Source organism: Drosophila melanogaster, chromosome X (genome assembly GCF_000001215.4).
Source record: "Drosophila melanogaster chromosome X".
NCBI classification, from domain to species: Eukaryota; Metazoa; Arthropoda; class Insecta; order Diptera; family Drosophilidae; genus Drosophila; species Drosophila melanogaster.
In genome coordinates this window covers 23437574-23453984 of record NC_004354.4, presented here as the reverse complement: position 1 = coordinate 23453984, position 16411 = coordinate 23437574, and positions in this window count along the sequence as shown.

Below are 16411 nucleotides of genomic sequence, written 5' to 3'. Positions count from 1 at the left end.
GTAATTGGGCATCAACTTTACTGCAACCTGGAGGGTTCGATGCAATCCGGCCTAGGACATTGGTCCAAAGCTACAAAGATTGACAAAGGCCCCCCTCAAACCACAACAGAGGTTGTTCGCCCTTCGGACGGTCCTTATCCTTATCCTTAATAAGAAGAAAACAAACTAATAATAAGACAAACTAACTAAGATATTATGTGCGAAGATGACTACATCTTCATACATGTTCATACTGCCGCGATACAGATTTTGCCTGAATGTGTCAGCAGCTGAATCCTGGCCCAGTGCATCCAGTCCAGTTGCACCGGCTCCATATCCTCGTACAGTAATCCGCTCCTCACGATTACTGTGGCTCCACCTCTTATCCTGTCAGCCAGGTGGAAGGCGTTGACCACTTCGTAGCCAGGGATTTTGAAATGAAACCTCGTTGTAAAGAGGGTCTCGTTGAGCAGCATCACATCCACCTGGTTCGTTTTCAGGTAGAGCTCCACTTCCAGCTTGTTCCTCGCCAAGCCATTAGCATTCCAAATTACTATCTGGGTGCTCATGGCGTGGTTCTCTGACAGGAGAACATGGCCATCACTATATCTTTAAACTTGGAGAGCATTGAGGCCATCATATGAGCCTCATTATTCTCTCCTCCAACTCTGCCTCCTGGTCGATGAGACCTTGTTCGTTGAAGATATTGTTGGGTTGCTGCTGCTGGGAGTACCCTCCCCTGGTGACGTCAGCGTAGCTGAAGCCAGAGCGTGTTGCATTGTTGGTAGTCACTGGTGGTGTATGGATTCAGTGTGCGCTTTCCCGCAGTTACCGCATGTGGCAGGAGCGTCTTTGGCCTTAGTGCACTCAATAGAGCCATGCCCTTGACCGAACTTTCCGCAAGTGTACTGCAAACTGCAGTAGCGCTTGGTGTGGCCGAAAGCCTGGCAGCGGTAGCACTGCACCAGGTCATTGAACTTTCTGGGCTCTTCGATGGAGACCACAGCATGGCAGAGCCTGTTAACCTCAAACACCTTTTCGTGCAGGCTCCAAATTTATCATAAACATAGCCATCGGGTTTTTCGTTATTCTTGATACGGCGTTCTTGATATCTAGAACAATGTGTCCGAGCCCTTTCAGTTCTTCAATGATATATTGAGCTGGCGTTGTTGAATAAAGCCCTTTGATGAACACCCGGAAAGCACGATTTTCCATTAGCTGGAATGTCCTCAAGGCCATGTTATAGTTGTCCATGTGGTCAACAAATTTTCGATACGTCGAGCTTTCTTTCGGCATAATTCTTACGCAACCTCCTCCGGTAGCCTTATAAGCCAAGCTCCTGGATCGGTAACTTCTCCAAAGTAGCATGTCTACGATGCTGTGCATCCCAGGTACTATGATTGGAGGGGGCGAGGGTACATCGGCCTCCACAGGCTTAGTTGGTTTATTGGCAGCTACGTCCTCTTCGATAGGCAGTGCAGCAAATCGATTGGTATTTGACGGCAGTTCCTCAGCATCGCTGACCTCATTGACTTTGGCCAGTTTAGCCTTCTTTTTCTTATGGGGCACGGTGAACTGTCTAATCTCGCCGGCCTCTAGGGTTTTGTTGTCTGTATCATTACCACTTTTATTTTCACTGGAACTGGAGTGTACTTGTGTACTTTGTCGTTCAATGTTGTGGGTACATTAGGTGGCTCATTGCGCTTGCCTGGATTCGTCTTATGCACAAGCGTTTGCCAACCACTCACAGCACAACCACAGAAACGGCCAAAGCCACATTATCCACATCCATAGCGTATTTGCCTAAGGCAACTGCGTGCACGAGCACGTGTCGTTTAAATTTTTCCCTTTTCTGTTCTTTTTTTTTTTGTATTATATATTTGCGGCAGGAAAATGAAATCTTCTAAAGATACCATCTACCGTACCGCAGATGGTATGCAGGATTCATAACCCTCATAGTAGAAATATGCTTACGTACTAAACAAAAACCTCCGCTCGTCCACATGTCCTTGCCAAGCTCACCGGGACTGTCAGTCAAGGTATTACATTGGTGAGCAGAGCGTTGGGTCGCAAGTCGCACTCCCTCTTCTTATTCGTCTTCCTCATTCTTCAGTCGCATTTTACGACAAGCCAAGCGCACTGTGGTAGTATTCTTGCTCCGCCACCCTACGGGGTACTCCTTATCCAACAGTCTTGTTGGCCATCTCGTCCATACGAACAGGCTTTATCATAGTGACGATTATCTCGTAAGACGCCTCCCATACGAATTTGTCCGCCATCATAGCAGCAAGCAGGCCTCTCGGGCTGAGAGGTGCCCCAGCGAGTAACTCCAGCTGGGCCTTCTCCGCGAAGAACCTACAGCAGTGCAGAAGAATGCGTTCTGCTGTTTCCACTGCATCTGAGCAATAGAGGCACTGGGAAGTATCCACTTTGTGAAACCTAAATAGGTACCCTCGGAAGTTGGGTCCGGAATAAGCTCGTACATCCAACGACCTCGTTGCGACTCTTGCCACCTGGTTTGCCAGACTCCTGGGATCCACTCTTGGATTTCAGTCTGGGTAACCCCTTCTCGCACTAGATATAATCCCTTTATCTCCAGATCGATGGGTATAACACCTGAGAGAGCCTGCGCTGCGTCACTGGAGATTATTCTGAAGCCTGTGATGAAAGTACGATACTTTACTGGTTACACAGCTCCATATAGGGGCAGCATAAAGCAGCGTTGCCTTTGTTACAGCAGCAAGTAGTCTCCTAGCCGAAAATCTGGGTCCTCCCACGTTGGGATGATTCTTGCCAGAGCTGCAGAAGTCATTGCAGCTTTTCTACTGGCATAAATTGCGTGGTCCTTAAAGGAGAGCCTACGGTCTATTAGGACTCCCAGGTACTCCAGGGATCTTGCAGAGACTATAGCTTCTCTCTTAACTACGACCTGCATATTTTCAACGTTCTTTCTGCTGCTCAAAAGGACCACTTCGGTCTTAGGCCGACTTTATCTAGCCACTCCGTGATCGTCCTGATTGCCATATTGCTGTTGTCCTGCTTGCTGATGCTCATTATCCCATCACACATAATATTACACAAGATCGGTCCAAGTACCGACCCTTGAGGAACACCTGCGCAGACTTGGTGACTTCTTGGACTAGCTTCTGTTACATACCATAACACGCGGTTCTTGAAATAGTTCCCAATTATACTTCGTATGTATGTATGTACTTATGTATGTAATGCTGCGCATTGCTCCGAGGATGTCGGGCCATCTCGCTGTGTTGAATGCAGTCTAGACATCGAGCGTAATGATAGCACAGTACTCCTTGCTGCCGCCCAACCATCGGTCACCGTCGAGTGCGTTCTTGGCTACATTTGTTACGCTGTGATAGCGTCGAGCGTACTTCTCCCCTTCCGTACGGCATACTGCTGGCTATTAAGGCCTGTGGAACCCTCGGCGCTTATAATATGCGCTCAAAGAGTTTGCCCACAATGTCCAGCAGACATACGGAGCGGTAGCTACCTCCTGCATTTGCAGGCCCACACGGTATGCCATCAATGCCAGGAGCTTTGTTTGCCTTGATTCTCTTTGAAGCTTCGACGACTTCGCATGATGTGACACGGAAATTCGGATGCAGGTGGTTCTAGTGCTGGTTGCCATAACGTGTCCTGTCTACTACTACTTTGTACTACTACTTTGTAGGCGAGACCCCAAGGGTCTTTGTCTATGCTGGTAAGCAGCTCCTTGAATGCATTCGCTTTTGCTGCAGCTATGCCGTTCTTGAACTCAGCTCGCTTAGCTTTGTAAGCCTCGATGCATTGGTCATGGTGCGAATGCCCTCTGAATCACTGCACTTGCCTCTTTGCCCTGATGCAATCCCTCCGAAGCTGGTGTAAAGGGGCACTCCACCAGTAAACAGTCTCCATAACTTCGATCTGGTATGCCAACATATCCTCATCTAGTTTCCTGATGTCCCATACTGGCCCTAGTGCTCTTCTTCTCAGTCCGGGCATCGTTCTCGTCGTTTGGACATTAAACGAGATCAGGTTATTATCGCTCAGCTATATTTCTTCTAGCACCATCCAGTTCGCGTTTGCCACTGAGACTCTGCTGAGAAAGGTGACATTGATAAAAGACGAACCTCTGTCGTTATTAAACGTCGGTTTGAGCCAGTCATTAAGCAATACGAGCTCTAGCAAGTTCATGGCTTCGATTACTGTTCGTCCTCTTTGGTTTGAAGTCCGACTGCCTGTAACCGAATGCCTGTAACCAAGGCAATGAAGTCACCTCCTATGACTTCTGGTCTGCGTCCACTTGCAACAACAAGCTTTCCAAGCATTGCTCTGGACTGCCGCTAGGTGGAGCATAATAGCTGTAGAAGTGGACTCCTTTAATTTTCGCGTATGCAATGCCGCGCATTGGAAAAGCTTCCCACTCATCTATAGATATGTTAGTTTGGCATTAAAAAGCTGCCTTACCTAGCTCACCAAGGAGCACCAGTAGCGCTACGTCCACATTGCGCTCCCTCGATGCGGCGATATACAGCTCTTTGCCTCATGTCCATGCTCGTCGCACCGTAGACAGCAGTCCGAGCGATCGACTGACTTGCAGCTGGAAGCCCGGTGGCCGTATTCCACTATGCGACACATTGACCATCCTACAGTTACCGAACCACGTTTTAGAACCATGATCGCGTCTTTCACACCTAGCGTCACTGTCGCTGACTGCGTTCCATCCCGCATTTTTCCAGCCACGAACATGCTCTGGTTTCACCAGTATGCCTTGGTATTGGGAGGTTAGGCTTCTGTGGAGCTCCTCACTGCATGTTAGCGCCATTCTCTGTGCACCCATGCGTACCCCAGCCACTTCTTTGAGGGCCTCCTCTACCACTCCTCTGTATGCGGGAACGCTGGCAGAGGCTTTGCCCTCTATCTCGAGCAGTAGCTCCCCCTGTTGGGTTCTTCGTATCTTTTTGACTTGTTTGGTAGGCTTGGTTGGCAACTCTGAATGTGGCTTCACTGGGACGTTTTTTGGCGCCACTGCTATACGGTCCTTCGTCTGCAGAGCCTCCGTCTGGGTGGCGGTATCCCGGGATAAAGCATCTTTACCAGCCCCCTCTTGTAGCTGAATCGCTCTAGAGTTGAGTGCAGCCAGCTCAGTGATTGCGCCTTTGGTTTCCTTAGTGACGTGGCGCTGAGTCTCAAATGCGGATACTACAATATTTATTCTTGCACTCATCATGTCAGAATGCCCCGCAAGCCTTCGTTTTGGTAAGCCGACAGGTCAAAAGGCCGTATTGGCGAACCAGGTGGAGATTTCGACGCTATTTACTGCGTCGGCACTCTGATAAGATCAATGATCCTCTGGCTTGTCGGTTTGGAAGCTGCCGAGGTCAAGCTAGCCGCCTCCACTGCCAGCACTGCCATTATTCGGTATCGCCGACGTCGTTTTGGGGCCCGTTTGCTCCCCTGCACCGTTCTTTCCGCAACCCTCGCCGGAGACTACGACATCCTGGAACTTCTCCCGAAAGGATCGACGCCGTGGGGGGCACTGCCTGCCGTTGGACTGTCCATTAAATAGTAGCCGCAACGGTTATCCCCTTGCGGACGCAGAGCACCAAGATTAAGATTGGGTCCCACGTAGGCTATGGATTTCTCCCAAGCTCGCCTGATGGAGGTTAATCCGCCTCTACTCGGACACCAGAGCCTCTATTTAGGCACCAAAGAGGTGAGAGGATGATTATTGGTCTGTCCACGACAAAAGGCATAAAGCTTTTCTAAAACGGTCCACTCCAGAATTTAAATGTAAATTTATATTAAAATGTTTCGCTCTTTCGGGGCAGCTCTTATAAATTCAAATTTAAATTTGAACTTTGATGTTTTTTGCAACCGTTCACCACTGCAAGTCTGGCAGCGCTGTTGATCTGGCAACGAAACTTCGAACTCGATCGCTGCGACAAGTTCGGAGCGCTATCAGATATTTTCGCGACTAGGTCAACTAAACAGAATTGAAACTGAAATTAAAATATTCTCACTCCTCTGTATCGCGCGTTTTTATACGTTATGATCACGTATGCAGCTAATGTGCACAGACTCCGTGTGTTTTTGAGCGATTACCAATTTTATATGGTTAATCCGCCTCTGTTTTGTTTAGATTTCGAGCAGTGCAACTTTAACACGTCCAATAAGGTTCACTGTACACTTCACTCCTTTCCCTTTTCTGTATGTTTTTTTTTTTTTTATTATTATTCGACTTACGGTAGGAAAATTAAAATCTGCTTAAGATACCACTTACCATCCGTAGGTGTCATGCACGATTCATAAACTATAATGGGATTGTGCTTACGTAGTAAAACAAATAATCCGTACTCTTCAGTCCTTGCTTGCTCACCGGCACTGCCAGTCGAGGTATGACTTTTCGGTGAGCAGGATGTGAGGCCAAGTAGTACTCCCTTCCTTCATTGTAGTCCATGAGGGCTCCTCCTTCCACCCTTTAGTGGACTTTTACGACAAGCCCGGAACGCTGAGGTAGTATTCTTCGCCCGCCACCACACGGGACGACTGTTTGAGCTTAGCCACCCGCTCTGTTGGCCATATCGTCTGATCGGACTCGCTTCATCATCTTAATAATAAGGCTGTGACCGAGAACAGGCCACTAGGGCTGAACGGGGTACTTTAGCGACTTTAGCTGCTCCCTCTCCTCCGTAAACCTGAAACAGTGAAACAATTAGTACATGTTCAGATGTTTCTTCACGATCGACGCAGAACAAGCATTGGGCTGACTCTACGTGGCGGAACCTGAGTGGATAGGCCTGAAAGCAGCCATGGTCCGTGAGAAACTGGGTTAGATGGTAGTCCAGGCATTTGTGTTGACACTCTGCTCAGACCGTCAACTCAGGGATGACCTGGTGTAACCACCTTCCCCGCCGCGACGTTTGCCATCTCTTCTGCCACTCACCCAGCATCCACTCGTATGCCTCTAGCCTAGAGGCGCCACCCCGCATTACGCTGAGAGCCTTGATCTCCAGATCAATTGGTGGAAGGCCTGACAGTGCTAGCGCCGCGTCTTCGGATATGGTCCTGAAACCTCTGATGAGGGTCATGGACCGTAGCACCGAGCGCGCTCCTTTCAGGTACGAACCCCTGCTACTGGCAATGCTCCAGATTGGTGCAGCGTATAGCAGCGAAGCCTTTGCTGCCGCCACCAGCAGTTTCCTGACCGGATACCAAAGGCCACCGACGTTGGGCATGAGTCTAGCCAGCGAGGAGGCTGTGACTGCTGCCTTCTTGCTGGCGTAACTCGCGTGATCCTTAAACGATAGTCTGTGGTCTATCATTAGACCCAGATACTTTAGGGACTCTTGTGAAGTCACCTGTGTGCCATTGACGGAGACTAGCATATTCTCCACCTTCTTCCTGCTGCTTAGCAGGACTGCCTCGGTCGTGTGGCCCGCTATTGCTAGTCCGGCTTTCTCGAGCCAGCATTTAGTGTTACATTTATCTTGCAACCCTGAGATTGTTTTGGCAACTGCTTTAATTGCCACATCGTCATCAAAACAGTGCGGCTCTACTCCCATGGGCTTGTTGATGCCCAAGATCCCATCGTACATGATGTTCCACAGGATTGGTCCACGTATCGTTCCTTGGGGAACACCTGCCGAAACACGGAATCTTTTTGGGCCGAATTCCGTTTCATACCGTAAGACCCGGTCCCTAAAGTAGCTGCCAACGACTATCCTTTGATACTCCGGGATCCCCATACGGTTCATGGCTCCGAGGATTACGGGCCATCTGGCGGTTTTGAAGGCGTTCTTTACATCCAGGGTCACTATTGCGCAGTATTTCTTCCTGCCCCCAAGCCATCTATCGCCAGCAAGAGCGGTCTTGGCGATGTCAGACACGGCCGAGAGAGCGTCCAGGGTACTCTTTCCTTTCTGGAAGCCATATTGCTGGCTTCCTAGGCCGATGGTGCTCTCGGTGATAGCCTCTATTCGAGTATACAGGATACGTTCGAATAGTTTTCCAACTATATCCAGTAGGCAGAGGGGGCGGTAGCTGTTTGCAGCGTGTGCTGGACCCTTGCCTTTCGCCAACAGCACTAGCTTCTGGCTTTTCCACCTTGTTGGGAAGATTCCCTCCAGAAGACTAGGTTTATCCAGCGCTGCTGCTTTAAAAACAGCTCCAGGAATACCATCTAGTCCAGGGGCTTTGTTTGGTTTGAGGCGCTTGGCTGCTCCGACTACCTCATGTTCTGTGACGCACGGGAAATCCGGGGCAGGGGCTACTTCTGTAGGCCGCCATAATGTGGCCTGCTTTGGAAATAGTTCCCCTAGCCAAGATCCCGGGGTTAGATGAGATTGCCGCTCTCTTCCTTAGCTTGTTGGTAACAAGCTTCTAAGCGAGGCTCCAGATACCTGTACGACCGCGCTTTGGCAGCCGCAATGCCGTGCTTGAACTCTAAGCGTTTCCCTTTGAAAGCCTCCAAGAGCGTGGTGGGCACTGCCTCTGGCTCGTTGCTGTTTGAATTACGTTATGTTTTGTTTAATGTTTAACTTTCTTAAAAGAATATATATATTTTTTTGGTTTTTTTTTTTTGTGAATTGATTAGATTCATTCATTGATTATATATTTTTAACATATCCTTATGTACTTTTTGTTTTTTTTATCTCTAATTATAATGTTATCCCTGTCTTCTATGGTTCCTTCCGTATAAGGACCTAAATATACTGGATCTAACTTATGACCTGCTTCGTTTCTTAGTGTAACTTTATCTCCTATTATTAATTTGAAATCTGAAGTTTTCTTATCGTAATTCTTTTTCCTATAGGCCTTAGCTTTTTCTAACATAAGTCTAGCTCTGTTATACGCTATTTCTTATCTAAATTTAATGATTTAAATTTCTTCTTGTCGATATATTTAAAAGTATCTATTGAAATGGATTCAAAGATTTTTTCACTGCCAATTTGGGTTGTCTGATTTTAAGTATATCGGCTTGCATTTCAAGACTTTGGAAGAACTGACCTAAGTCTAGAATTCCATTGGTATATAAATCATCAACATCAATTCTTGCAATAACTTTATTTCCTCGTTTTAGTAAACAAATAGATTCAGTTATTCGCAAGGTCACTACTTTTCGTACTTCATCATTTGTTATGACTTCATATACGTTGGGCTTAGATACATTTTGGATACTTTGCCTAGGCAATAGTTCCTTATTTGTTACTGTACAGTTTTTATATTGTCTACTTTGTTGCCTGGTAGTGACTTTCAGGACTTTATGTTGCATGTCTTTGAGTTCCTTTATATTTATACGTGAGAGTGCGTCTGCTACAAAATTATCTTTCCCCCTTAGGTATTCTACTGTGAAGTCGTATTCTTCAAGCTCTAGCCGCATGCGAGTTAATTTAGAACTGGGATTAGTCATAGAAAATAGGTATGTTAATGGTCTGTGGTCTGTTTTAATAGAGAAATATTTGCCATAAATGTATGGTCTAAAATGGGTAATTGCCCAATGAATTGCCGCTAGCTCTTGTTCGGTTGTACTCTTATTGCTTTCTCCTTTTGTAAATGAACGAGATGCATAAGCTATTGGGAGCTGAATCCCGTTACGGTTCTGAGTTTGAACCGCTCCGCAAGCTTGTTTACTAGCATCCGTTATAATGCAAAATTCTTTGCGAAAATCAGGATATTGTAATAGTGTGGGGTGCATAAGATTTTCTTTTAGGTATTCGAATGCGTTCTGGCATTCGCTTGACCATTCAAAAGGGACATTCTTTTTACATAATCTAGTTATGTGCCGTGAATAGTCGGCGAAGTTCTTTATAAATAGTTGCAAATTGCTACAAATCGTCTTGCGCTGAAGCATTACATTCATAAGTATGTCCCAGATAAATGGGCCGCTGATTGCCCACTGCGGGCAGCCTCTAGTTACCGGTACATCCACAGTACTGCTTCGGATCACTGCTCTTCGGCCAGAGAAAAAGCTCTCCCACAAGCCCATTTCCCGGTATCCCAAGTCGGTTAGTCGGCAGAGTGCAACACTCCATTCGACGTTGTCGAATGCTCCTTTGAAATCTACGAATGTGCCGAGCACGTATTGCGCCGGGCTGGCGCCAACACTGCTCTTCACGTGCCTCCAAGCATCCTCCACACATCGTCCTTGGCGAAATCCAAATTGCCATCTGCAGCCTTCCGGAAGAAATCTCTCACACGAATCACCATGAGGCCTCAAGCACCTTACCAAAGACTGGTAGCAAGCATATTCCTCTATATGAGGAGGGCTCACACTTGTCCTTATCTGGCCCTTTGAGCAGCGAGACGACTCGTGGGCACTTCCACTCGGCTGGAAAGTATCCCAATCGGATGCATCGGGAAAACAATGAAAACAATGCTAGGTGCTCAGGTATGGCGCGCCAGACTGCCTTGCAGATAGTGCCATTGATGCCGTCCAACCCGGGAGAGCGCCTGCTCTTCAACCGGGCAACACATGCATCAACCTCGAATACTTCGAGGGCCGGTGGGACTTCCTCCGCGATGGCAGTCGGTGCTTCGGACTCCGCAACTGGGAAGAAATTGCGGAGGAGCACTCGTGCACAGTCACCCCAATCAGTAATCAGCTCGCCATTCACGCGGAGGCACCCAATCTCCGTGAATTTTCTGCAGCCTCGGCAAATCTTGTAAACGCGCCCCCATGGGTCGTCGGCATGATCTCCCACGAAGCGTTTCCAGTCATCCATCTTCGCCCTCCCAATGAGCTTCTTCTACAAGCTCTACAGCGGCACCGTCATCACGACGCCTTCCATCGTGGAGGAGTGGTACACTTCTGTTTTGGCTGGCCCTTAATGCCAACGGTAAAACATTTGTCGGCATTAAGTTTGAGGCCGACGATAGATAAAAAATCCAAAAAAAATCTAATCTAGTCCAACAATACTTGAAGCCGAGTTTCCGCAAATATTATCAATTCATCTGCAAACGCGACCGCGTTAGTAATGGCATTTCCGACTTTAGCACCAATTTCGCTGAGTAAGGTTCTATAGAAGACAAAGCGTCACCCTGCGTCACTCCTCTACCAGGGACGAATTCCTCTGAACTCCAACCGTCCCCATTGAGACTGGTACCGCCGCCCTCGTACATATTCTGTACGTAGTCAACGAAGCCCTTTGGCGCACCATAAGCACGTAAGGTGTCGTATTTAGATGCATGTGATAGAGAATCAAATGCCTTGCTTACATCTAAATTTGCGATGTAGCAAGATCGAAAGTGCTTATGGCTATGCCTTAAGACTAAGTCAACTATCGTCGCATTATCGGCGCATCCGTCGGTTGGTAAGAAGCCCCGCTAGCGCGTGTCCCAATTGATTGATGAGTTCAACCGGGTTGCCAATATTGCATTTAGCTGTCTTACCAGTACTGAAGGCACTGATATTGGACGAAAGTCTTGCGGTCGCTTCGCCGTCACCGTCTTCGGGATGAAGACGGTTCTGGCCAGTCGGATAGAGTGTGGTAGATTACCGCACCATAGAATGAGGTTCATTATGCGCAGCATAATACCTGACGGCACCTGACGGCACATAATAAGCAGACCATATCCTCTCAAGCGAGTGATCCATTTGTATCACTTTTCCACTGCAAGAGCTTGGGCTAGACTGAGTCATAACTTCTTGGCTTGGCATTACCGACTCATCAGTTCCATTTAGCAAGGACTTGATGCATCTTCCTTTATGCTTATCCCAGTTACGCTGGACGACAGTATACTGCTGCCTTCAGCTTTCTCTCCTATTCCGAGGTCTCCTATCAATGATAGTTTGCAACTCTTGGGCTCTCCATTTGGAGTGGCATTCTACGGGGCTATAGAAACTCTATTTACCCGAGCAACTTCTATTTAGAACGAGCACATAAACCATGTTATTGTTTCCCAATCAAGCCCGACTATCTCAATCTTCAGAGCCAATCCTTATCCCGAAGTTACGGATCTAATTTGCCGACTTCCCTTACCTACATTATTCTATCGACTAGAGACTCTTCACCTTGGAGACCAGCTGCGGATATTGGTACGGCCTGTTGAGAAGTTTGCGTGTCCCCACCATAAGTTTTCAAGGTCCGAGGAGAATATATCGACACAACAGTATATGTCATGCTCTTCTAGCCCATCTACCATATCTCTCTGCGAAAGACTTCCATGGTAGTACGTCTATAAAACAGAAAAGAAAACTCTTCCGATATCTCTCGACGGCTTCTTTATGGTGGTTCCTGTTGCCAGGATGAGCACGAGGCCCATATTTAATAACAAACGGATACTCAACAGGTTACGGAATTGGAACCGTATTCCCTTTCGTTCAAAATTATTCAAGTGTATTATAATTCGCTTTGTTTATATAGTTAGGCATTTTTGTTTCACTTGAAGATTTTCGGCTTTCGCCTTGAACTGACTAACTCGTTATCAACCACTGTTCACACGACACCCTTCTCTACTTCAGTCCTCCAAGATCTCATTCGATTATTTGCTACCACCACCAAGATCTGTACCAATGGCAGCTCCATGTAGGCTTACGCCAAACACTTCTACGCATACCATTGTACCTTCCTACTCACTAAAGTTTCAAAATTTATAACACAAGTAATATAAATCATCTACTTTAGCGGTAATGTATAGGTATACAACTTAAGCGCCATCCATTTTAAGGGCTAAATGCTTCGGCAGGTGAGTTGTTACACACTCCTTAGCGGATTTCGACTCCCATGATCACCGTCCTGCTGTTTTAAGCAACCAACGCCTTTCATGGTATCTGCATGAGTTGTTAATTTGGGCACCGTAACATTACGTTTGGTTCATCCCACAGCGCCAGTTCTGCTTACCAAAATAGGCCCACTGGGCACATTATATCATAACCTTGAACTTCATATCAAGAAAGTTAAGGTTCTTACCCATTTAAAGTTTGAGAAGAGGTTAAGATCGTTTCGACCCTAAGGCCTCTAATCATTCGCTTTACCAGATAAGATTATTTTATATAATATTAAAATGCACCAGCTATCCTGAGGGAAACTTCGGAAGGAACCAGCTCCTAGATGGTTCGATTGGTCTTTCGCCCCTATACTCAATTCTGACAATCGATTTGCACGTCAGAACTGTTTCGGTCTTTCATCAGGGTTTCCCCTGACTTCAACCTGATCAAGTATAGTTCACCATCTTTCGGGTCACAGCATATATGCTCAAGGTACGTTCCAGTTAGAGGCGTAAATAATATAAATATACATTATACATAACTATATAGAACGCCCCGGGATTGTGTTAATTAGCTATAAATCGGTAAAAAACTAATCCCATTATTAGTCAAGTTAATTACGCTATTAGGTTCATATCCCAATAACTTGCACATATGTTAGACTCCTTGGTACGTGTTTCAAGACGGGTCCCGAAGGTATCCTGAATCTTTCGCATTGTTAATCATACAAACACAAAAATCAATGATAATTATGCCATTATGTAATTCCGAAAAAATAACGCACTGTAATCATATAAATCTATCAGCACTTCATCAAATTAATAACATTTATTCTGTGTTAAAATGCAAGCAATTTAATTGGAATAAACTATAAGTTATATTTTATGATAAATTTGGTATATGCTAATAGATTACAATGTCCTTATATGGAAAAAATGCACACTATTCTCATAATATTATTTAAATATTACAATTTTAATGATGAATTTAATGATGCCACATAGACAAAGTGACTTAGTGCTGAACTGTTTTCTTTTCGCTCGCCGCTTTTAAAAAAAGCCTTTTTATTTTCTTTTCCTCCTCTAATTAATATGCTTAAATTCAGGGGGTAGTCCCATATGAGTTGAGGTTGTATATATTTTTATCTTGCCATTAATTCTTTATATATAATTATAAAACATTTAATTAAATTCGTTATAACATTTTTATTAATTCTTCTATGCAAAGTTTTTATTTATCCATTTTTAACGAACCAACGAAGAATAATAACATAACCAAGACTTTTCTATTTCCGAATCATTAATAAGAGACAATTCTAGATGAAAAATATTTCAATTTATGCTAGACATTTCTCAGTATTATTTGATTGAAAAAGAAAATATTTCCCTTCGTTTTTCACATTCATATGTGAGATAATGTTTTTCATTTCTTTTTTAATATTATGAATAAAAATCATTATTTTATCCAATAATATACTATATGCTTATAAAATGTATAAGCAACTTAATTATCATAGTCTTACAACCCTCAACCATGTGTAGTCCAAGCAGCACTATAAAATTAATTAAAGTACATAACAGCATGGACTGCGATATGCGTTCAAAATGTCGATGTTTATGTGTCCTGCAGTTCACACGATGACGCACAGTTTGCTGCGTTCTTCATCGACCCATGAGCCGAGTGATCCACCGCTTAGAGTTTTATAATTCATTTTTATATAATGTCAATTAAGTTTTTATTGAAAGAAATTAAAAGTACACCATTTTACTGGCATATATCAATTCCTTCAATAAATGTATTTTTATACCTAAAATAAATGTTGCGAAATGTCTTAGTTTCTTATAAGCATTATGTATCATAATAATCTGGTTGGTTATGGGGTTTGCTATTTTGGGTGACACATACTGCAATTTATATAAAACATTAACCTGATGGATGCCAGGTACAACATTGTTTATTTCAGGTTGTTGCACTAGCCAACGTATGCCCATAACTAAGATGAACAATACATATTCGCAACGCGTGTATAGTAATAAATACACACAAATTTTAAAAATTAGTTAATATCTACCAATTATATTAACACTTATTTCGATGATTACCACATTCGAAATTATTTTATTTTGATTCGACTTCCACTTTCGAATTTTGTTTCTTCGATTTTCATGTTCGAAACATTATTTTTATAGGAAACGCTGTTGTTGTAAGTACTCGACACAAATACGCACAACATACATTAGGAATGTTAAAATCTTTTTATGAGGTTGCCAACCCCCACACAATATAAATAAAACCCATCTTCGTTTTATTTTGATTTTAACTTTTGATTCCGTGGAATCATTTTGTTATATTTTTATTTTGGTAAATTGTTTTTATTTGTATTATTACAAATGTTTATTAACGGTAAGGATATTATACAATAATGATCCTTCCGCAGGTTCACCTACGGAAACCTTGTTACGACTTTTACTTCCTCTAAATAATCAAGTTCGGTCAACTTTTGCGAAACAACCGTAACACGCAAGGCGTCACAGTGATCACGTCCGGAGACCTCACTAAATAATTCAATCGGTAGTAGCGACGGGCGGTGTGTAAATTAAACTAATTATGTTGGTGTAGATCCTTCGCCGCGGTCTCCGGCGTAGGTTGCGGGTAACCGGGAGGCAGGGCGGTTGCCGCAGACCTCTTCTCCTCAGAATTAGAAGATACGGTGGGAGAACGTGTCTCCGTTGTTGAGTGCCCTTAAGGCTAGTCAACCAATCAACCAATTTAATAATGACAGCAAGAGCTGGAGTCGATTCAAGGCGCGATGCGCTCTTTATTAAATATAAAATCAAACTGAACTTAAGGCTAACAAAATATGAAACTCATAGCGGCCACTCCAACGGGTAGTGTTTGCCGGCTATGCACGGGCTTCCGGCCAGACGCTGTGTCAGCAATTTGGCCGGAGCGAGTCTTCGGACGATCGGTCGTAGCCGTCGCCCGGTTAACTTAGTTAACTACTCCCCCTCAGAATTAAGGCCGCCCTCGGCCGTCTGTAGTTCAGCGATAATCTGCCTAACTTGGCCTGCGGATTTTCTTGCCTCAGTGAAACGCCTAAAAATAAGCCCGATGCAGATGAGTGCGCAGCATATTGCTCCTGCAATAATTGCTACGAGACGTGTTCGTTGATTCTCAATCTCTTCTCTGAACTCCTTAATGAACTCCAAGTTTCGTTCACTCAGACGGTGAAGATACGGGAGGCTGAGGACATCTTGGGTGGCGGTGATGTTCAACAAGGGAAGACTTGCTGTCCCTGGAGCTCTCTTCTGGGTGTTATTGTGGTTGATGAAGAGTGTGTCATTTATGGTGGCCTGTTTGTCAAAGGTTATGAGGTGTGTGCCATGAGTCCAGATTTCTGTGCCGTTGTCCACTCGCACTTTGGCCGACCTATCGTTGATGATAATAATTCCTTCGTCTACGTAGGTTATCGGATGCAGGTCACTCTCTTGTACTCGGCAGTGTGCTACCCCACCGGCGTGCAGTTCTTTGGCGCACGAACTCTCTGAAGCTAGGCGGCAGAATGTGGCTCTCGGTGATTCGGAGCAGTTATTGATGGCGTAAACTTCTCCGCTGCATTCGGCTATGACATTGTCTATGATCTGCAACATCATTCCACCATGGGCAACTGGGAAAATAGTGATCTTCTTGCAGGCTAATTTAATTTTGGGGAATTTAATGATAAAG